The sequence below is a fragment of the Arachis hypogaea genome, chromosome 13 (assembly GCF_003086295.3).
Source record: "Arachis hypogaea cultivar Tifrunner chromosome 13, arahy.Tifrunner.gnm2.J5K5, whole genome shotgun sequence".
NCBI lineage: Eukaryota > Viridiplantae > Streptophyta > Magnoliopsida > Fabales > Fabaceae > Arachis > Arachis hypogaea.
In genome coordinates this window covers 67,815,296-67,839,277 of record NC_092048.1, presented here as the reverse complement: position 1 = coordinate 67,839,277, position 23,982 = coordinate 67,815,296, and the positions used below count along the sequence as shown (strand labels likewise).

The following is a 23,982-nucleotide window of genomic DNA, read 5'->3' as shown; positions in this document are numbered from 1 at the left end:
AATTTCCTTGCAAGGTGAGTTCCTTGCTTCTCCTTGGTCCTTGGTTCGAATCTTGTTGGCTTCATCCCTTGGAATTTCTTCTTGAATTAATATGGAGAGGTCCCGATAAAGTTAACTTAGTTAACTTAGCTTTGCACCATTTCCTTGCTTTCTTTAGTGCTCAGTTAACTATTTGAACTTAGCTTTGTAGCTTGCCTTCTCCTTTCATTCCTTGTGAAGCTCAGTTTGCTTTCTTAACTTAGCTTTCCTTCTTCCTCAATGTTGTTATGCTTTTTCTTCCCTTTGCCACGCTTTCTCTTTCTTTGGGCACGCTTCTTGCTTCCCTTGGAAACGTTTCTTATTTCCTTTGGGCACGCTCCTTGAGCCACGCTTTTCTTCTTTTTTTTTTCTTTCTTCACCTACAAGTAATCAAAACAACCAATCAAAGTATCACTAAATTCACAAGGTTTATAAATCATTAAAATTCAATTAAATTTAGCTTAAACCTCATGATTTAGCATCAATTACATGGTGGTTGTTTGATTCAAAGAAGTCATGCATTTTCATTCCAAATTACTTACTTAGAATGCAAGAAAGTGTATAAAACCTAATAAAAACAAAGAAAAAGGCTAGTGAAACTAGGCTAAGATGACTTGTCATCAAGGTCGGTCAGTACCTGACTTCCGGAGGTAATTTCTCTTCCTTAAACACCAATAAATTAGGATATTTAGTTAGTTTTTCTTTTGTAGAATAGGATAAATTGCATAGTAATAGGTTAGTTGCATGCATGTTCTACTTGATTGAAAAGACAATAAGTTTTCCTCTAAGACCCTATTTTTGGAACAAAATTTCACTAACTTTAATTAAAACTTTTATGTTAAATTTGCTTGAAGTTGTATTTGGAACATGATTTTTAAGCTAAAAAACACACAACCTGTGAGATTTGAGCCTTTATGCATGGTTCCATTATTTAACCATAATTATTTTATTCTTGTGTGTTTACTTCTCTATGATTGTAATCTATATTTTGTTTCATCCTATATGTCTAATGTTTATTATATTTGTATGCTTGCATATGATTGAGGCCATTATTTGTTTAAACTCACTTATCCAAATTAAACCTACCCTTTCAATTACCTTTGTTAGCCACTTTGATCCTTTAAATCCTATTTGTTCTATATTTTACCACATTACTAGCCTTAAGTGGAAAAACAATTATATATCCCAAATTGAATCTTTGGTTAGCTTAAGATAGAATTGTGTGTGCTAATTAAGTATGGGAAGTTGTGGGAACAAAAGATAATAAGAGAATGTGTCATGATAATCCAATGGGAATTTGGATACCTACTCATGTGAAACTATAAGAATTAAAAATCTATGTGCATTGATAAGCTATGTTTATTTTTATGTTTATGTTAAAAAAAATATTCAATAAATAAATAAGGGGACAAAATTACCCCAATGCTAAGTTAAGAATTCAAAGATCAATGCATGTACGATAAAATTAAAATAAAAAGTTGATACACGAGTATAGAATGTGAAAGGGAAATTCTGGGTAGCTAGGTATGAATTCTAAAGTTATATAGAATATATATAGGTTATGTTAAAGCTTGGGTTAATTAAAGATTCAGTTTATAAGCTTACTTAGCCACATATGTATCCTTACCATTACCTTGGCTCCATTACAACCTTGAAAAGACCTCATGATGTTTGCATTGGTATATTAAATGTTGTTGATTGGTTAGGAGAAGAACAAAAATTAGAGAGCATGATTAGAGAAGGATAGAGTGATTGCCCTATACACTAGAGAGATTAAAGCGTACATACATCATCAGTGAGGGTTCAATGCTTAAAATTCTATGTTCCCTGCTTTCAACTGGACAAGAATCATATAGTTGCATTCACATATATAGGTTGCATTGCATTGCATGAGTTTTACATGTTCCTACTCATTTATTTTATCTCCTTCAACTGAGCATGAGGACATGCTAATGTTTAAGTGTGGGGAGGTTGATAAACCACTATTTTATGGTTTATAATGTGTTTAATTGTGTGGTTTTATCATGATCTTTACCCACTTATTCATATGATTAGCATGCATTTATATTTTCTTCCTAAAATTATTACATGATTGAAAACTTGCTTCCTAGAGACTTTTAATTATGTATTTTAATTCTCCTTTATTTCATTCGATGCCGTAATCTGTGTGTTAAGTGTTTCAGGCTTTATAGGGCATGAATGAATTAGAGATTGGAAAGGAAGCTTGAAAAAATAGAAGGAGACATTCTATTCCTAAGGATCAATAAGAAGTGAGCTGCAACATTTTCTGCATAAAATCTCATGAACTACTAATAATGACTTGCTGATATGAACAACACATTCTGTTTCATTCTTTCTTCTCAATAATTCAGTGCTTGCTTAGGGACAATAAGGCTCAAAATGCTCAAAATCAATAAGGCAACTCAACAAACATAAAATAAGCATCAAACATCAAATTCAACAACTAGGAACCCAAAATTGTAAACTATGTATATATTGACAAGAGAAATTGAAATAGATGAAAGTGTCACAAGTAATGTAATTAAAAGAGAAATTAAAGAAATACTTACAATGCAATTGCTAGAATCCAAAATCAAACTTGAAGTATAAAATTCTACAAACCCTAATTAAAATCCTAAGAGAGAATTACCTAATCTACACTACTCCTACTCCTACTATGTGTTTCTACCCTATAAGTGAGCTCTCTTTCATATGGCATGAAGTTCCCTTCATATAGCACTTGATTTCAGCCTCCAAGCCTTCAGAAATGGCCAAGAAAGCCCCAAAATTGCCCCCAGCGTGCTGCATTAATGAAGTCACGTGATTGCATCGACGCGTACGCGTGGGTCACGCGTACGCGTCGCCAAACTTGCGCGCATGTGTGTACGCACGCATCACTGTGCGCACGCACGAAAGCTAAATCTTCCAAAACTTCATTTCTTCATGCTTCCTCCCTTTTTGCATGCTTTTCCATCATTTCTTCCATCCATATTAGCCTTGTAGACATGAGATTACTCATCAAACACATCAAGACATCCAATGAAATGAAAGTAGAATAAAATTGGTTAAATTCAGCACAAAATAGCATGTTTTCATAATTAAGCTCAATTTAGGGAGAAAACACAAAAGCATGCTATTATGGTGCTTAAGTGTAGGTTTGTAACATCCCGCATTTTTGAAAAATCTAAATATAAATAAATTGTGATTTTACCTTATTGAGTTTGAACTTTATAATTTTAGAAATTATTTTATTAGAAATAATTAAATAGATTCGGAGATAGTTTTATTTTGAATCAATTAATATTTTTAAGTAATTTTATTATAATAGAATATTTTGTATAATTTTAGTAATTGAAAAATAAGAAAGAATTGTATAATTTAATTCAAGTAACTTTTATTCTGAAAAGGTTATGATTTATTTTATTAAGTTGATATCTTATTTTATAAATTAATCAATTAAGAGAAATTAAATTAGTTTTATTAATATTTAGAGTTAAGTTAATTAATATTTTTGTATACATTCTTATAATTGGTTATTTTATATAATTTCAAATTAGAATTCAGTAATGAAGGTGTTATATAATTAAATTTAAGAAATTTCTATTATGAATAAATTATGATTTATTTTATTAGTTTGAACTCCTAGAAATTATTTTATTAGAAATGATTAGATTGATATTTATAAATACTTTAAGTTTAAGTCAATTAATATTTATGTACAATTTATATTATAGTAAATTATTTTATAAATTGAAATTAAAGTTTAGGAGATAGAAAAATAATAGAGATTTGTATGATTTAATCTAGAAAATTGATATTTGAATTTAAATTGTACTTTACAAAATATAATTAACTTGTTCATTTTATAATTTAAATTAGAAATAATTGATTGAACTTAGCAATATGTTGATAAATAATGTTCCTAAATATTTTTAATAGAGTATATTTGATTCTAAAATTACTCTACTATTCAATTTTATCAAAATATCTATTCATATCTATCCATATTCTTTTATAAAATCCTAATTTCTAACCCTAATTCCCAAATCAAACTCAGAAACCCTAATTTCCCAAATTGAAAACCCTAAGTTCCTAATCAGAAACCCTAACCTACCCACTTTCTTCTCCCTTTAGCCGCACCATATCCCCTTTTCTTCCTAAACCTAATGTAGAAATGGAAACAGAGAGCCAAGAGAGAGGGAAGAGCTGCTGCCGCGTGATGAGCGGATAATTTATACGCTTTTTGGCATTATTTTTAGTATGTTTTTAGTAGGATCTAGTTACTTTTAGGGATGTTTTCATTAGTTTTTATGTTAAATTCACATTTCTGGACTTTACTATGAGTTTGTGTGTTTTTCTGTGATTTCAAGTATTTTCTGGCTGAAATTGAGGGACTTGAGCAAAAATCAGATTCAGAGGTTGAAGAAGGACTGCTGATGCTGTTGGATTCTGACCTCCCTGTACTCAAAGTGGATTTTCTGGAGATACAGAACTCGAAATGGCGCGCTTCCAATTGCGTTGGAAAGTAGACATCCAGGGCTTTCCAGCAATATATAATAGTTCATACTTTGGTCAAGAATAGACGACGTAAACTGGCGTTTAACGCCAGCTTTCTACCCAAATCTGGCGTCCAGCGCCAGAAAAGGATCCAAAACCAGAGTTGAACGCCCATCTCGGCCATGCCTGGACCTTTCACTTATGTATTTTCAACGGTAGAGTTTCTACACTCCATAGATTAAGGTGTGGAGCTCTGCTGTTCCTCAAAGATTAATGCAAAGTACTTCTGTTTTCTATTCAATTCATCTTATTTCGCTTCTAAGATATCCATTCGCACCCAAGAACGTGATGAAGGTGATGATTATGTGTGACGCTCATCATCCTTCTCCCCTATGAACGCGTGCCTGACAAACACTTCTGTTCTACATGAAATAAGCTAGAATGAATATCTCTTAGATCTCCTAACCAGAATCTTCGTGGCGTAAGCTAGAATGATGGCGGCATTCAAGAGAATCCGGAAAGTCTAAACCTTGTCTGTGGTATTCCGAGTAGGATTCAATGATTGAATGACTGTGACGAGCTTCAAACTTGCGATTGTTGGGCGTTAGTGACAGACGCAAAAGGAGGGTGAATCCTATTCCAGCATGATCGAGAACCGACAGATGAATAGCCGTGCCGTGACAGGGTGCGTGAGCATATTATTCACTGAGAGGAGAGGATGTAGCCACTGACAACGGTGATGCCCTTGCATAAAGCCAGCCATGGAAAGGAGTAAGACTGATTGGATGAAGATAGCAGGAAAGCAGAGGTTCAGAGGAACGAAAGTATCTCCATTCGCTTATCTGAAACTCTCACCAATGAATTACATAAGTATTTCTATCCCTATTCTATTATTTAGTATTCGAAAACATCATTATCAATTTATATCTGCCTAACTGAGATTTGCAAGGTGACCATAGCTTGCTTCATACCAACAATCTCCGTGGGATTCGACCCTTACTCACGTAAGGTATTACTTGGACGACCCAGTGCACTTGCTGGTTAGTTGTATCGAAGTTGTGAACCATGGTATTGGCACCATGTTCTTGGCGTCATTGCCAGGGAAAGAAAGAGCCATGAATTTTACAGAATTAAAGTGTAATCACGATTACGCGTACCAAGTTGCTCACGTTGCCAGGGATTGTTTGAGCCTGGACATCACAATTTCGTGCACCAAGTTTTTGGCGCCGTTGCCGGGGATTGTTCGAGTTTGGACAACTGACGGTTCATCTTGTTGCTCAGATTAGGTAATTTTCTTTTTGTTTTATTTTCAAAAAAATTTTTCAAAAAAAAAAAGGTTTTCAAAATTTTCTCCTTTGTTTTAAAAAAAAAATGTTTTCAAAAATATATTTTTCTTCAGAATTTTTAAGAATGAATTCTAGTGTTTCATGATGATTTGTTGAATCCTGGATGGCTGTAAGCCATGTCTAATTTTTGGACTGGGGTTTCAACTTACCATCACAAATGAAGAGATTCTCACACACTTAGTTGCTCTATACATGAAAAGTATCCATATCTGCTGAAGCTTGGCTGGCCATTGGCCATGTCTAGTGTTTTGGACTGGAGCTTTCATTGAAAGCTTGGCTGGCTAGTGAGCCATGTCTAATTCCTGGACTGAAGCTTTAGACTAACATGGCAAGATTCCTGGAATTCATATTAAAAATTTTGGAATCCTTATTTTTCTTTCTTTCTAAATAATTTTCGAAAATAAAAATCCAAAAAAATTTAGAAAATCATAAAAATCAAAAATATTTTTCGGTTTCTTGTTTGAGTCTTGAGTCATATCATAAGTTTGGTGTCAATTGCATATGCATCTTGCATTTTTCGAAAATTTCATGCATTCATGGTGTTCTTCATGATCTTCAAGTTGTTCTTGGTAAGTCTTCTTGTTTGATCTTGATGATTTTTTGTTTTGTGTCTTTTATTGTTTATCATATGCATTCTTGAATTCTTAGTGCTTAAGCATTAAAGAATTCTAAGTTTGGTGTCTTGCATGTTTTCTTTGCATTAAAAATTTTTCAAAATTGTGTCTATGATGTTCATCTTGACATTCATAGTGTTCTTGGTGTTCATCTTGACATTCATAGCATTCTTGCATGCATTCATTGTTTTGATCTAAAAATTTCATGCATTGCATCATTTTTCTTGTTTTTCCCTTGCATCATAAAAATTCAAAAATCAAAAAAAAAATATCTTTCCTTTTTTCTCTCATCAAATTCGAAAATTTGAGTTGACTTTTTCAAAAATTTTTGAAATCAAATTGTTTCTCATGAGTCAAATCAAATTTTCAATTTGAAAATCTTATCTTTTTTTAAAATCTTTTTCAAAAATCATACCTTTTTCATTATTTTCGAAAAATTCAAAAAAATCCTTTTCAAAATATTTTTCAAAAATCTTTTTCTTATCTTTATCAAAATTTTCGAAAATAATATTAACAATTAATGTTTTGATTCAAAAATTTCAAGTTTGTTACTTGCTTGTTAAGAAAGATTCAAACTTTAAGTTCTAGAATCATATCTTGTGATTTCTTGTGAATCAAGTCATTAATTGTGATTTTAAAAATCAAATCTTTTTCAAAATTCTTAGTTATTTTCGAAAATTCCAAAAATATTTTTCAAAAATATTTTTCTTATTTTTATATCAAATTTTCGAAAATAACATAATCAATTAATGTTTTAATTCAAAAATTTGAAGTTTGTTACTTGCTTGTTAAGAAAGATTCAAACTTTAAGTTCTAGAATCATATCTTATGATTTCTTGTGAATCAAGTCATTAATTGTGATTTTAAAAATCAAATCTTTTTCAAACTAATTTCTATCATATCTTTTCAAAAATATCTTCTCATCTTATCTTTTTCAAAATATCTTTTCTAACTTCCTAACTTCTTATCTTTTCAAAATTTGTTTCAACTAACTAACTAACTTTTTGTTTGTTTCTTAACTTTTTCAAAACTACCTAACTAACTCTTTCTCTCTAATTTTCGAAAATATCTTCCCTCTTTTTCAAAAATTTCTTTTTAATTAACTAATTATTCTTATTTTTATTTTTAATTTTAAAAATTTTTCGAAAAAAAAATGCTAACAATTTTCAAAAACCATTTTCGAAAATCACTAACTCTTTTTCAAAATAATTTTCGAAAATTATCCCTCCCCTATCTTATTCTATTTATTCATATCCTAACATCGCATCTCACATCTCTGCCATCCTCACAGTTGTGTTTCTTCCATTATAGTACATTCTTTGTCTCCCCCTCTTCTTCTACTCACACAAGGATCCCTATACTGTGGTATAAAGGATCCATATTATTATTATTATTTTTTCTGTGCCCTCTTCTTTGTCATATGAGCAGGAGTAAGGATAAGAACATTCTTGTGGAAGCAGATCCAGAACCTGAAAGGACTCTAAAAAGGAAACTAAGAGAAGCTAAAATACAACAATCCAGAAATAACCTTTCAGAAATTTTTGAACAGGAAAAGGAGATGGCAGCCGAAAATAATAATAATGTAAGGAAGATGCTTGGTGACTTTACTGCACCTAATTCCAATTTACATGGAAGAAGCATCTCCATTCCTGCCATTGGAGCAAACAACTTTGAGCTGAAACCTCAATTAGTTTCTCTGATGCAGCAGAACTGCAAGTTTCATGGACTTCCATCTGAAGATCCTTTTCAGTTCCTAACTGAATTCTTGCAGATATGTGATACTGTCAAGACTAATGGAGTAGATCCTGAAGTCTACAGGCTCATGCTTTTCCCTTTTGCTATAAGAGACAGAGCTAGATTATGGTTGGATTCTCAACCCAAAGACAGCCTGAACTCTTGGGATAAGCTGGTCACGGCTTTCTTAGCCAAGTACTTTCCTCCTCAAAAGCTGAGCAAGCTTAGAGCTGATGTTCAAACCTTCAGACAGAAAGAAGGTGAATCCCTCTATGAAGCTTGGGAAAGATACAAACAGTTGACCAAAAAGTGTCCTTCTGACATGCTTTCAGAATGGACCATCCTGGATATATTCTATGATGGTTTATCTGAGCTATCAAAGATGTCACTGGACACTTCTGCAGGTGGATCCATTCACCTAAAGAAAACGCCTGCAGAAGCTCAAGAACTCATTGACATGCTTGCTAATAACCAGTTCATGTACACTTCTGAAAGGAATCCTATGAGTAATGGGACGCCTATGAAGAAGGGAGTTCTTGAAGTTGATACTCTGAATGCCCTATTGGCTCAGAACAAAATATTGACTCAGCAAGTCAATATGATCTCTCAGAGTCTGCATGGAATGCAAGCTGCATCCAACAGTACTCAAGAGGCTTCTTATGAAGAAGAAGCTTATGATCCTGAGAACCCTGCAATAGCAGAGGTGAATTACTTAGGTGAACCTTATGGAAACACCTATAACTCAACATGGAAAAATCATCCAAATTTCTCATGGAAGGATCAAAAGCCCCAACAAGGCTTTAATAATGGTGGAAGAAATAGGTTTAGCAATAGCAAGCCTTTTCCATCATCAACTCAGCAACAGACAGAGAACTCTGAACAAAATGCTTTTAATTTAGCAAATCTAGTCTCTGATCTATCTAAGGCCACTGTAAGTTTCATGAATGAAACAAGGTCTTCCATTAGAAATCTGGAAGCACAAGTGGGCCAGCTGAGTAAAAAGATCACTGAAATCCCTCCTAGTACTCTCCCAAGCAATACAGAAGAGAACCCAAAAGGAGAGTGCAAAGCCATTGACATAAGCACCATGGCCAAACTTGTAAGGGAAGGAGAGGACGTGAATCCCAAGTAGGAAGACCCCCTGGGACGTCCAGTGGTCAATAAGGAGCTTCCCTCTGAGGAACCAAAGGAATCTGAGACTCATCTAGAGACCATAGAGATTCCATTGAACCTCCTTATGCCCTTCATGAGCTCTGATGAGTATTCCTCTTCTGAAGAGAATGAGGATGTTACTGAAGAGCAAACTGCCAAGTTTCTTGGTGCAATCATGAAGCTGAATGCCAAATTATTTGGCATTGATACTTGGGAAGTTGAACCTCCTTTGTTCATCAATGAACTAAGTGATCTGGATCAACTGACATTGCCTCAGAAGAGACAGGATCCTGGAAAGTTCATAATACCCTGTACCATAGGCACCATGATCTTTAAGGCTCTGTGTGACCTTGGTTCAGGAATAAACCTCATGCCCCTCTCTGTAATAGAGAAACTGGGAATCTATAGGGTGCAAGCTGCTAAAATCTCATTAGAGATGGCAGACAGCTCAAGAAAACAAGCTTATGGACAGGTAGAGGACGTGTTAGTAAAGGTTGAGGGCCTTTACATCCCTACTGATTTCATAGTCTTGGATACTGGAAAGGAAGAGGATGAATCCATCATCCTAGGAAGACCTTTCCTAGCCACAGCAAGAGCTGTGATTGATGTGGACAGAGGAGAACTAGTCCTTCAATTGAATGAGGACAACCTTGTGTTTACAACTCAAGGATCTCTCTCTGCAACCATGGAGAGGAAGCATGAAAAGCTTCTCTCAAAGCAGAGTCAACCAGAGCCCCCACAGTCAAACTCTAAGTTTGGTGTTGGGAGGCCACAACCAAACTCTAAGTTTGGTGTTGAACTCCCATATCCAAACTCTAAGTTTGGTGTTGGGGAGTTTCAACAATGTTCTGAACATCTGTGAGGCTCCATGAGAGCCCACTGTCAAGCTATTGACATTAAAGAAGCGCTTGTTGGGAGGCAACCCAATGTTTATCTAATTCTTATTTTTATTGTTTTTCATGTTTTCTTAGGTTCATGATCATGTGGAGTCATAAAATAAATATAAAAATTGAAAACGGAATCAAAAACAGCAGAAGAAAAATCACACCCTGGAGGAGCATCTGTCTGGCGTTCAACGCCAGAACAGAGCATGGTTCTGGCGCTGAACGCCCAAAATGGGCAGCATCCTGGCGCTGAACGCCCAGAACAAGCATGGTTCTGGCGTTCAACGCCAGAAATGGCAGCAAATGGGCGTTGAACGCCCAAAATGGGCACCAACCTGGCGCTGAACGCCCAGAGTTGTGTGCAAGGGCATTTTACATGCCTAATTTGGTGCAGGGATGTAAATGCCTTGACACCTCAGGATCTGTGGACCCCACAGGATCATCTCAGGATCTGTGGACCCCACAGGATCCCCACCTACCTCATCATCTCTCTTTCCATTCATGATCATCCCTTCTGTTTTCCATTCACCACTCACATCCATACACCCACTACCTTCAAAATTCAACATCTCTCTCCCACCCAATCCCACCCATATGGCCGAATACACACTCCCATCCATCTCCTCCATATCTTCTTCATTCTTTCTTCTTTTGCTCGAGGGCGAGCAATATTCTAAGTTTGGTGTGGTAAAAGCATAGCTTTTTTGTTTTTTCCATAACCATTGATGGCACCTAAGGCCAGAGAAACCTCTAGAAAGAGGAAAGGGAAGACAACAGCTTCCATCAAGGGTCTATAGCTCAGTGGTAGAATATTTGACTGCAAATCAAGAAATCCCTGAGATACCTCAGGGGATACATTTTCTTCCACACAATTATTGGAAGCAACTAAAGGTGGAACATCAAGAGCACTCCATCATCCTTCATGAAATCAGAGAAGATCTAAAAGCAATGAAGGAGGAGCAACAAAGGCAAGGAAGAGACATAGAAGAGCTCAAGGACATCATTGGTTCCTCAAGAAGAAAACGCCACCATCACTAAGGTGGATTCATTCCTTGCTCTTATTTCTTCTGTTTTTCGTTTTCTATGATATGTGCTTATCTATGTTTGTGTCTTCACTACATGATCATTAGTAGTTAGTAACTTTGTCTTAAAGTTATAAATGTCCTATGAATCCATCACCTCTCTTAAATGAAAAATGTTATAATTCAAAAGAACAAGAAGTACATGAGTTTCGAATTTATCCTTGAACTTAGCTTAATTATATTGATGTGGTGGCAATGCTTCTTGTTTTCTGAATGAATGCTTGAACAGTGCATATGTCTTTTGAAGTTGTTGTTTAAGAATGTTAAATATGTTGGCTCTTGAAAGAATGATGACTAGGAGACATGTTATTTGATAATCTGAAAAATCATAAAAATGATTCTTGAAGAAAGAAAAAGCAGCAAAGAACAAAGCTTGCAGAAAAAAAAAAGGGGGCGAAAAAAAAAATAGAAAGAAAAAGAAAAAGCAAGCAGAAAAAGTGATGCCAAGGCATCATAGGCTAGTTTCACTAGCATTTTTCTGTTAGTTTTAGTTGTTTTATGCATTTTCTTGAGCTTAAAGTAACCAAAAATGGTTAAATGAAGAACAAAGCAATGAACCATCCAAACAACATGATTTTGATGCATATTCCATGAGTTTTAGTTATAATACTTAAATGCTATGAATGGAAGATTTCTCATGAAATTTTGCAAGACTTTGATGCAATTGTTTGGATGATTTCAGGGAAGAAGAGGCTAGGCAAGGAAGCAACAAAATCAATAAAGGAAGCTTGAATATCACATGTGGAGTTTAAGTTCCAGTTTAAGCCTAAACTAGAGCTTAAACGCCAAAAATCATGAAGGATAAGAAATGCTGGAATTGAAGTTTAACCTCCAGTTTGACCTCAAACTGGAGGTTAAACGCCAGAATGAAAAGCCTCACTAAAGAAGCATTCCACGTTTAACCTCCAGTTTGACCTCAAACTGGAGGTTAAACGCCAGAATGAGTATGCCACCCAGGGAGGAGTTCCACGTTTAACCTCCAGTTTGACCTCAAACTGGAGGTTAAACGCCAGAACCAGGAAGAGTACCAGGGAGCCATTCCACGTTTAAGCTCCAGTTTGACCTCAAACTGGAGCTTAGACGTGTTCGACAGCTTTTCTACTCCAGGGTTGCTCTCTCCATTTCCACGTTTAACCTCCAGTTTGACCTCAAACTGGAGGTTAAACGTGTTCGACACCTCCAGGGCTACCATTCTAAGCTTCCACGTTTAACCTCCAGTTTGACCTCAAACTGGAGGTTAAACGTGTTCGACCTCCAGTATGCCTCCACCCTTTTCCACGTTTAACCTCCAGTTTGACCTCAAACTGGAGGTTAAACGTGTTCGACCTCCAGTATGCCTCCACCCTTTTCCACGTTTAACCTCCAGTTTGACCTCAAACTGGAGGTTAAACGTGTTCGACCTCCAGGGCTGCCCTTCCTATCTCCACGTTTAAGCTTCAGTTTAACCTTAAACTGAAGCTTAAACGTGTTCGACTACATGACTCTCCAGGGCTACCTTCTTCCATTTCCACGTTTAAGCTTCAGTTTAACCTTAAACTGAAGCTTAAACGTGCTTCTACAAAAGGCCTCACTGGAAGTGTCTGGCGTTTAAGCTGCAGTTTAAGCTTAAACTACAACTTAAACGCCACTCTTGGAAAAGGTTTCTGGGCCAAAAATATTGTGATTTAAGTTAGTCTTTGAGCACAAAGATTAACTTAAACTTACTTTGGTATGAAACCCAATTGAATATCATGGTTTATGGGATTGGGCCTGAAGGATTGATGAGTTTGAAATCTCAATTTATTGAGTCATGTGTCATTATTTGATTATCACTAAGTTGGCTCAATAAATGTTACAGGATTTGGATCAACAACCTCATCAAGATTATGGATCATAAACCCAAGGCAAAAGGAAAGCAAGGAGAGGCCTCAAAGCCCAAGAAGCACAACTGAAGCTCAATAAAGAAAGTGTATAAATAGGATAGAAGTTAAGTTGGAGGGGACTTTTACTTTCACTTTTAGCTAGTTTTCCTTTTCTTTGTAATTGAATTCAGAGCTATGATTCACTAAACCCCCTTTCATTGGGTTAGGGAGCTCTATTGTAATTCAATGAATCAATAATAGTTTATCTTCTTCTCCAATCTTTTCTCTTGAATTTTGTTAGAAAGCTTCTCGATCTAATTCCATTGAGTAGTTGTCTTGGGAAAGAAACTACCCATACTTGGAATCCTTCGGAGCCTTGGGAAAGGAATGGAGGATTCATGCTAGAGAAGCTTTCTCACAGTGAATTGGATTGGGGTTTGGATGGATATTGTGACATGTAATCCTACCAAATTGTGGTTCATGAAATTGTGTGGTATAATCAGTGATCAAGCATCATCTCTTCTTATGAACATTTAAACCAAGGGATTGGGAATTTGTTTGTTTTTAGAGAGAATTGGTGAGCCAAGGGATTGGGATCCAATCATATAAGATTGCCAAGCAAAATTCAATGAATGCATTGATTGAAGAAGAGATATACATGTTTTGATTCGGAGATTTCAATATCTCCTAAACCCAATGAATTCCCCATTTCTGATTTCCACTTTCTCTTTACATTCTGCAACTCAATTCATGCAATCATCCCCATTCCCTTTTAATTTCAGCAATTTAGTTTCTGCTCTTTAATTCATGCAATTTAAGATTCCGCCATTTCAATTCCTTGTCATTTACTTTTCCCCGCCAATTTTACATACCACAATACTCATCTCAATCTTGATTCCGCTCAACTAGAACACACTTCTAATCCGAATTGCTCACTCAACCAATCCTTGTGGGATTCGACCTCACTCTATTGTGAGTTTTTACTTGACGATAACCGGTGCACTTGCCGGAAGGAATTTTGCCGATCGTGCAATTTCCTAAATCGTAGCATAACTAGATTATGCGCATCAAGTTTATGGCGCCGTTGCCGGGGATTGGTTTTCGATTGACAATTCTCAAATTGGAAGCTAACTAGATTGAGCAATTTTCTCTTGCTTTGTTAATTCTGTCCAAGATACTTGTTGAATTTTAATTTCTGCACTTGGTTACATGCTTTCCTTCTTTATGCCTTTAAATTCATGCAACTAACTCACTGACTCACTAACTGTTTGAATTAATTCCTCAATTGAGCTAACCATACTCTTCCATTAACCAAGAGTATTTCACTTGTTTGTGTTTGAGCTGTGTTCTTGTATGACAGGTAGGAGAGGAGAGACATCAACTCCTCCATATACCGAACCAGAGAGGACCCTTCATAGACTTAGAAGGGAAGCAAGAGGGAAGAGAGTAGTGGGAGAAGAGGAATCTGAAGGAGAATCTGAGGACAATTTTGAGGAAGCTTTAGATCTCAACATGGATAGAGAAGTTCACAACCATGAGAGAGCTGATGGAAACGATGCCATCCCTGAGAGGAGGGTTCTTAGTTCATACATAAACCCAACCTCTGGGAATTGTGGTAGTAGCATCCAGAAACCACCCATTCAGGCCAACAATTTTGAGCTCAAGCCACAGCTAATATCACTAGTGGAGAATCATTGTTCCTTTGGAGGAAGTGCTAATGAAGACCCAAACCAACATCTCACAAAATTCCTGAGAATTTGTGACACTGTGAAGTCCAATGGAGTCCAGGAAGATGCCTATAAACTGCTTTTGTTCCCATTTTCACTTAGGGACAAAGCAGCTAAGTGGCTGGAATCATTCCCAAGGGGGAGTCTAACAACATGGGATGAGGTGGAAAGCAAGTTTCTGGCACGTTTCTACCCTCCACAAAAGGTCAATAGGCTTCGATCTGAGGTTCAGACTTTTAGACAACAAGATGGTGAAACTCTCTACGAGGCATGGGAGAGATTCAAGGACTTGACAAGGAAATGCCCACCAAACATGTTCCATGATTGGGTGCAACTGCACATCTTCTATGATGGGCTCTCTTATGAATCAAGGAAGGCTGTAGACCATTCATCAGGAGGTTCATTGAACAGGAAAAAGACTGTGGAAGAAGCCATTGAAGTGATCGAGACAGTGGCTGAGAATGAGTACTACTATGCATCAGAAAGGCACAACACTAAGGGAGTCATGGAGCTGAACCATGTTGATACAATTCTAGCCCAAAACAAGGTGTTTGCCAAGCAACTAGCAGAGCTTACCAGGCAATTAGAAACAAAGCAAGTGGCTGCAATACACACACAAGATCAAGAGGAAGTAGGCATTGAAGGAGGTGATTGGGATGAGGCTAACTATGTGGGAAACCAACAAAGGCAATCATATGATCCACATTCCAACACTTACAACCCAGGCTGGAGAAACCACCCAAACTTTGGGTGGGGAAACCAACAAACCCAACCACAAAACCACAAACCTTACAACCACAATCAACATAACAATTCCACATACCAAAACTCCAACCAAAGATCATACCAAGCCACACAAAACACTTACCCCCAACCATCATATCATGGCCAAAATAATCAACATACCCAACCTAATCCGAACCAACAATTTCAAGATCAATTAAACCGGATAGAAGGAATGCTTGCAACCATGAGCCAAGACATAATTGAATTGAAAGCTTTTAAGGAAGAAGTAAATTCTAACTTGCAAAACCAAGGAGCTGCCATCCAGAAGCTAGAAAATCAAATTTTGTATTTGACTAAGCAAGCCCCTGGGACAAGCGGTTCTCATGCTGCCAAGGCTATTGCAAGGGAAGAATGTAAGGCCATAACCCTCAGAAGTGGAAAGAATCTAAAGGAGATCTCAAGGGAAACCACAGAGGATGAAGCAAAGGAAAATGTGAAAGACAAAGAACAAGGACAATCTGTTACACCGTTTGCAACAAAAGAAAAAGAAAAAGAGGTCCTGAAGCCTTACACACCTAAAGCACCTTATCCTCAACGTTTGATGAAAAGTGAAAAGGATGGCCAATTCTCCAGGTTCTTGGAGATTTTCAAGAAGCTTCAAATCAACATTCCCTTTGCTGAGGCAATAGAGCAAATGCCACTCTATGCAAAATTCTTAAAAGAATTAATGACCAAGAAGAGAAGCTGGAGAAATGAGGAAACTGTGTTGTTAACTGAAGAATGCAGTGCCATCATTCAGCACAAATTGCCTCAGAAATTAAAGGACCCAGGCAGTTTCCAAATCCCCTGCATTATAGGAGAAGTCATGGTGGAGAAGGCCTTGTGTGATTTAGGGGCCAGCATCAATTTGATGTCGCTAACAATGATGAGAAGAATGAAGATTGAGGAAGCCAAACCAACAAGAATGGCCCTCCAATTGGCAGATCGAACTTTTAAATTCCCTCATGGGATAGTTGAGGATTTGTTGGTGAAAGTGGGAGAATTTATATTTCCTGCTGATTTTGTGGTGTTAGATATGGAGGAAGAAGCCAAAGCTTCAATAATTCTGGGAAGACCCTTCCTAGCTACTGCTGGAGCCATCATAGATGTACAAAAGGGTGAACTCACTCTTAGACTACATGATGAGAAATTGGTGTTTAATGTATTCAAGGCAATGAGCTATCCATCAGAATCACTAAGGGAATGCATGAGGGTTGATGTAGTGGACATTGCAGTACAAGAAACTTTTGAGGAAACAATAAAGGAATTGGCAGAGGAGGAGTTCACCAAGGATATTGAAGTTAGTGATATCAAGGGTGCTGACACAACCATGCTAAGCATGCCAGAGAGAGTGAAAGAAGAAAAGGAAGCACCAAAACCTGAGCTCAAAGCCTTGCCCCCTAATCTCAAGTATGCATACTTGGGTAGTGATGAGAGTCACCCTGTTATCATTAGCTCTGCCCTGAGCCAAGAACAGGAAGAAGAATTGATCAAGGTGCTGCAAACTCATCAAGATGCCATTGGATGGACCCTAGCTGATTTGAAGGGGATAAGTTCATCCATATGCATGCATAAAATCTTGTTAGAAGAGGATGCTAGACCCTCCATTCAAGCTCAGAGAAGATTGAATCCCGTCATGAAAGAAGTGGTACAAAAGGAAGTCAGGAAGTTATGGCAGGCAGGGGTAATCTACCCCATTTCTGATAGCCCATGGGTTAGTCCCATCCATGTAGTTCCTAAGAAAGGTGGCATAACTGTGGTACCAAATGAGAAGAACGAACTCATACCCACAAGAACCGTCACTGGGTGGAGGATGTGCATAGACTACAGGAAGCTCAATGAAGCCACCAGAAAGGATCATTTCCCACTCCCATTCATGGATCAGATGCTTGAAAGGCTTGCCGGACATGCTTACTATTGCTTCTTGGATGGATATTCAGGATACAACCAAATAGTAGTTGATCCGAGTGATCAAGAGAAAACATCATTTGTTTGTCCATATGGAGTTTTTGCTTATAGACGCATGCCCTTTGGATTGTGCAATGCACCTGCCACTTTCCAAAGATGCATGTTGTCCATCTTTTCAGACATGATTGAAAAATTTATTGAGGTCTTCATGGACGATTTTTCTGTGTTTGGGGATTCTTTTCCCAGCTGCCTACACCACCTTGCCTTGGTGCTTAAGAGGTGCCAAGAGACTAACCTAGTATTAAACTGGGAAAAGTGTCATTTCATGGTCACAGAAGGAATAGTCCTTGGCCACAAAATCTCTAATAGAGGCATGGAGGTGGACAGAGATAAGATGGAAATCATTGAAAAACCACCTCCACCAAGTAATGTCAAGGCAGTTAGGAGTTTTTTGGGACACGCTAGTTTTTACAGAAGGTTTATTAGAGACTTTTCTAAAATAGCCAAACCTTTGAGTAACTTGCTTGTCTCTGATACACCCTTTGTATTTGATAAAAATTGCATGCTAGCCTATGAACTTTTGAAGCAAAAACTTTCCTCTGCACCTATCATTGCCCCACCTGATTGGAACTTACCTTTTGAACTGATGTGTGATGCATCAGACCTTGCTATTGGGGCAGTGTTAGGACAAAGGAAAGACAATTTGGTACATGTGATTTATTATGCCAGTAAAGTCTTGAATGCTAACCAAAGGAATTACACAACCACTGAAAAAGAACTCTTGGCAATAGTCTTTGCATTTGACAAATTTAGATCTTATCTCATTGGATCTAAAGTCATTGTCTTCACTGATCATTCAGCTTTAAAATATTTACTTGCTAAACAAGAATCTAAACCAAGACTTATTAGATGGGTTCTTTTGTTGCAGGAATTTGACATTGAAATCAAAGACAAGAAGGGTGTAGAGAACAAGGTGGCAGATCATTTATCAAGGATACCATGTGAAGAAGGAAGCACACGAAGCACACATATAAATGAGTGCTTTCCTGATGAACAACTCATGGTAATTCACAAAGCACCCTGGTTTGCAGACATAGCAAACTTCAAGGCCACTGGGAGTTTACCTTTGGAATTTAACAAACATCAAAGGAAGAAATTGGTAAATGATGCCAAATACTTCATCTGGGACGAACCATACTTGTTCAAAAAATGTTCCGATGGCATACTCAGAAGATGCATATCCGAGGAAGAAGGAAGGGAAGTTTTATGGGACTGCCATGGCTCTACTTATGGAGGGCACTTTGCAGGAGAAAGAACAGCAGCTAAGGTGTTGCAGTGTGGTTTTTATTGGCCCACTATCTTCAAAGATGCAAAAGAATTAGTGAAGCACTGCCATGAATGCCATAAAGCTGGGAACCTGCCAAGAAGAAATGAAATGCCACAACAATTCATTCTGGAACTTGAATTGTTTGATGTGTGGGGGATAGATTTCATGGGACCATTTCCCTCCTCATACTCAAATAATTACATTCTTGTGGCAGTAGACTATGTCTCCAAATGGGTTGAAGCAATAGCAACTCCAACCAATGATAATAAGGTAGTCATGAACTTCCTCAGAAAACACATTTTTTGCCGTTTTGGGGTTCCAAGAGCAATCATCAGTGATGGAGGAAGCCACTTCTACAACAAACCATTAGAGGCATTGCTCCTAAAATATGGAGTCAAACACAGGGTAGCCACACCATACCATCCACAGACAAGTGGGCAAGCCGAAATATCTAACAGAGAACTCAAAAGGATCCTGGAAAAGACTGTGGGAACTTCAAGGAAGGACTGGTCGATTAAGCTAGATGATGCTCTTTGGGCATACAGGACAGCTTTCAAAACACCAATTGGAATGTCTCCTTACCAACTAGTATATGGAAAAGCTTGCCATCTGCCACTGGAGTTGGAACACAAGGCATACTGGGCCTTGAAACTTCTGAACTTGGACAACAAAGCCGCTGGAGAAAGAAGGATGTTGCAAATTCAAGAGTTGGAAGAATTCAGAGCGGAAGCTTATGAGAATGCCAAAATTTACAAAGAAAGAGCAAAGAAGAAGCATGACAGCAACATAGCCCCAAGGAAATTTGAAGAAGGGCAAAAAGTATTGCTATACAATTCTAGGCTGAAGCTATTTCTAGGGAAGCTAAAATCAAGGTGGTCTGGACCATTCCTTGTCACCAAGGTCTCCAATTATGGACAAGTAGAAATCATGGAAGAAAAGTCACAACGAACCTTCATTGTTAACGGTCAAAGACTCAAACATTACTTGGGAGATGTGGAGGAGAAGGACAAAGTTAAATATCACCTCAACTGAGGAAGCTGACCGTCAAGCTAATGATGTTAAAGAAGCGCTTGTTGGGAGGCAACCCAACCTAAGGTAATACCTTGTTGCTGTTTCTTTATTTGTTTTAATAAAAAGGGTGAAGTAGTTTCTGTGCATTGCAAAGAATTAAGTTTGGTGTTTCACACCAAACAATGAATTCATGGATCAATAATTCAAAGGGGAATGTGTGACTCTAAGTTTGGTGTTCCACCATAAAGATCAACTGAACACAACAACCTTTGAATTATATGAAAGGAACAACTATTCTAAGCAGTCACAGAAATGCTTAAAACCCTTAGTAGCAACATCATTTCAAGATAACTCAAGGATTCAAAAGAACAGAGAAGTAAGTGGGAGATTAAGTTTGGTGTTCACACACCAACCTAAGAATCCGATACTTACCCACACATAGTTGAGCTAACCACTCAAGTGCTTGAGAAGCAAGCAACTTCATTACTCTTTGCAGGAAAGGAAACAAGAACTTTAAAGCATGAAGCAACATTTAGGAAGAAGAAGGAGAAATCAAATTGTTTCCTGACAACAAAGAGAAAACAAGGAGTTTCACAAGGTGGTATTGTTCCTTGATAATTCTTTAAAAAGGGCAAACAAAAGCATGCGTGTTCTGGTTTAAACTGTAAATGTTGAATCTTTCTGGAAGGTGTAGTTTTTTTTAGTATGTCTGTTTGTTAATTGCTTTGAATAAAGTGAATGCCTAGATGTTTGGATATAACTTCACCTTCTTAAACAAGTGCGTGCCATGCTTGTTCTGTTTCCAAAAATAAAAGAAAAGTTTGAACAAAAGTAACTTGGCTAAATTAGTGACAAATCAGGTAGAATTAAGTGGTGGTATGCATGCTTGATTGTTTAGTCAGATCACTAAAATTAGAGTGTAGAATTATCATTTTTATGTAGAAAGTGAAAATTGTCTATGGATCTTGATGAATAAATGTCTTTGCCATGAAAAAGAAAGAAAAAGAAAAAAAAAAAAAAAAAAGCCACGGAAAAAGGCAACCAAAAAGCAAAAAAATTGAGAAAATAAGCTAGGTACCAATGGTTTGAACTTCTGAGACAAATGCCTGTGGTGTTTATGTATTAAGGATATGCTTGGATGAATAGGTTCTGAGGAGTGTTTCAACACTTGGTAACTTGGGTTAACTAACCCGGGATTATCAACCAAAAGTCCATTATCAAGAGCAACCTAAATACAAAACATTTAGTCACACAAAGAGGTGCTGGGCACCAATGTCTCAAGAAGAAATGTGAACCAAAATGCCTAAAGTGGATATGTGTAGTGCACTGATAAGAAAAGAAAATGCCAAAGGCTTGTGCAACACATGACACTAAGCAAACAAGGAGCAAAGAAGCTCTAAGAAAAAGAAAGAAAAACAAAGAAGAGAAAAGTGCCAAAGACATAAGAATAACAAGAGCCATAGCAATGTTTGATGGATGCAATGAAAAAGTGATAATCCTACCTGATAAGTATGAAAAAGTGATGCTGCAACTTTCTGCATAAAACCCTTCTGATGAACTTCAAATGCTTGCTAATATAGCCAATGTAATTGCTTTCTGTTTCATACTTTCTTCTCAAATAACTCAAGACTTGCTTAGGGACAAGCAAGTATTAAGTTTGGTGTTGTGATGCCAAGGCATCATAGGCTAGTTTCACTAGCATTTTTCTGTTAGTTTTAGTTGTTTTATGCATTTTCTTGAGCTTAAAGTAACCAAAAATGGTTAAATGAAGAACAAAGCAATGAACCATCCAAACAACATGATTTTGATGCATATTCCATGAGTTTTAGTTATAATACTTAAATGCTATGAATGGAAGATTTCTCATGAAATTTTGCAAGACTTTGATGCAATTGTTTGGATGATTTCAGGGAAGAAGAGGCTAGGCAAGGAAGCAACAAAATCAATAAAGGAAGCTTGAATATCACATGTGGAGTTTAAGTTCCAGTTTAAGCCTAAACTAGAGCTTAAACGCCAAAAATCATGAAGGATAAGAAATGCTGGAATTGAAGTTTAACCTCCAGTTTGACCTCAAACTGGAGGTTAAACGCCAGAATGAAAAGCCTCACTAAAGAAGCATTCCACGTTTAACCTCCAGTTTGACCTCAAACTGGAGGTTAAACGCCAGAATGAGTATGCCACCCAGGGAGGAGTTCCACGTTTAACCTCCAGTTTGACCTCAAACTGGAGGTTAAACGCCAGAACCAGGAAGAGTACCAGGGAGCCATTCCACGTTAAGCTCCAGTTTGACCTCAACTGGAGCTTAGACGTGTTCGACAGCTTTTCTACTCCAGGGTTGCTCTCTCCATTTCCACGTTTAACCTCCAGTTTGACCTCAAACTGGAGGTTAAACGTGTTCGACACCTCCAGGGCTACCATTCTAAGCTTCCACGTTTAACCTCCAGTTTGACCTCAAACTGGAGGTTAACGTGTTCGACCCAGTATGCCTCCCCTTTCCACGTTTAACCTCCAGTTTGACCTCAAACTGGAGTTAAACGTGTTCGACCTCCAGTATGCCTCCACCCTTTTCCACGTTTAACCTCCAGTTTGACCTCAAACTGGAGGTTAAACGTGTTCGACCTCCAGGGCTGCCCTTCTATCTCCACGTTTAAGCTTCAGTTTAACCTTAAACTGAAGCTTAAACGTGTTCGACTACATGACTCTCCAGGGCTACCTTCTTCCATTTCCACGTTTAAGCTTCAGTTTAACCTTAAACTGAAGCTTAAACGTGCTTCTACAAAAGGCCTCACTGGAAGTGTCTGGCGTTTAAGCTGCAGTTTAAGCTTAAACTACAACTTAAACGCCACTCTTGGAAAAGGTTTCTGGGCCAAAAATATTGTGATTTAAGTTAGTCTTTGAGCACAAAGATTAACTTAAACTTACTTTGGTATGAAACCCAATTGAATATCATGGTTTATGGATTGAGCCTGAAGGATTGATGAGTTTGAAATCTCAATTTATTGAGTCATGTGTCATTATTTGATTATCACTAAGTTGGCTCAATAAATGTTACAGGATTTGGATCAACAACCTCATCAAGATTATGGATCATAAACCCAAGGCAAAAGGAAAGCAAGGAGAGGCCTCAAAGCCCAAGAAGCACAACTGAAGCTCAATAAAGAAAGTGTATAAATAGGATAGAAGTTAAGTTGGAGGGGACTTTTACTTTCACTTTTAGCTAGTTTTCCTTTTCTTTGTAATTGAATTCAGAGCTATGATTCACTAAACCCCCTTTCATTGGGTTAGGGAGCTCTATTGTAATTCAATGAATCAATAATAGTTTATCTTCTTCTCCAATCTTTTCTCTTGAATTTTGTTAGAAAGCTTCTCGATCTAATTCCATTGAGTAGTTGTTTGGGAAAGAAACTACCCATACTTGGAATCCTTCGGAGCCTTGGGAAAGGAATGGAGGATTCATGCTAGAGAAGCTTTCTCACAGTGAATTGGATTGGGGTTTGGATGGATATTGTGACATGTAATCCTACCAAATTGTGGTTCATAAATTGTGTGTAATCAGTGATCAAGCATCATCTCTTCTTATGAACATTTAACAAGGGATTGGGAATTTGTTTGTTTTTAGAGAGAATTGGTGAGCCAAGGGATTGGGATCCAATCATATAAGATTGCCAAGCAAAATTCAATGAATGCATTGATTGAAGAAGAGATATACATGTTTTGATTCGGAGATTTCAATATCTCCTAAACCCAATGATTCCCCATTTCTGATTTCCACTTCTCTTTACATTCTGCAACTCAATTCATGCAATCACCCCCATTCCCTTTTAATTTCAGCAATTTAGTTTCTGCTCTTTAATTCATGCAATTTAAGATTCCGCATTTAATTCCTTGTCATTTACTTTTCCCGCCAATTTTACATACCACAATACTCATCTCAATCTTGATTCCGCTCAACTAGAACACACTTCTAATCCGAATTGCTCACTCAACCAATCCTTGTGGGATTCGACCTCACTCTATTGTGAGTTTTTACTTGACGATAACCGGTGCACTTGCCGGAAGGAATTTCCGATCGTGCA

At 37.3% G+C, this 23,982-nt stretch overlaps 2 non-coding genes across 2 annotated transcripts; both read right to left on the bottom strand.

The window, feature by feature from the left end:
- Positions 1-8,429: 8,429 nt before the first annotated feature.
- On the bottom strand, positions 8,430-8,537 carry LOC112738815 (small nucleolar RNA R71). The gene has a single exon (XR_003169769.1). It is a non-coding gene; the product is annotated as a small nucleolar RNA R71 (small nucleolar RNA).
- A 6,569-nt stretch (positions 8,538-15,106) lies between these two features.
- LOC112739714 (small nucleolar RNA R71) lies at positions 15,107-15,210 on the bottom strand. Its single transcript, XR_003170650.1, has one exon. It is a non-coding gene; the product is annotated as a small nucleolar RNA R71 (small nucleolar RNA).
- Positions 15,211-23,982: the final 8,772 nt, after the last annotated feature.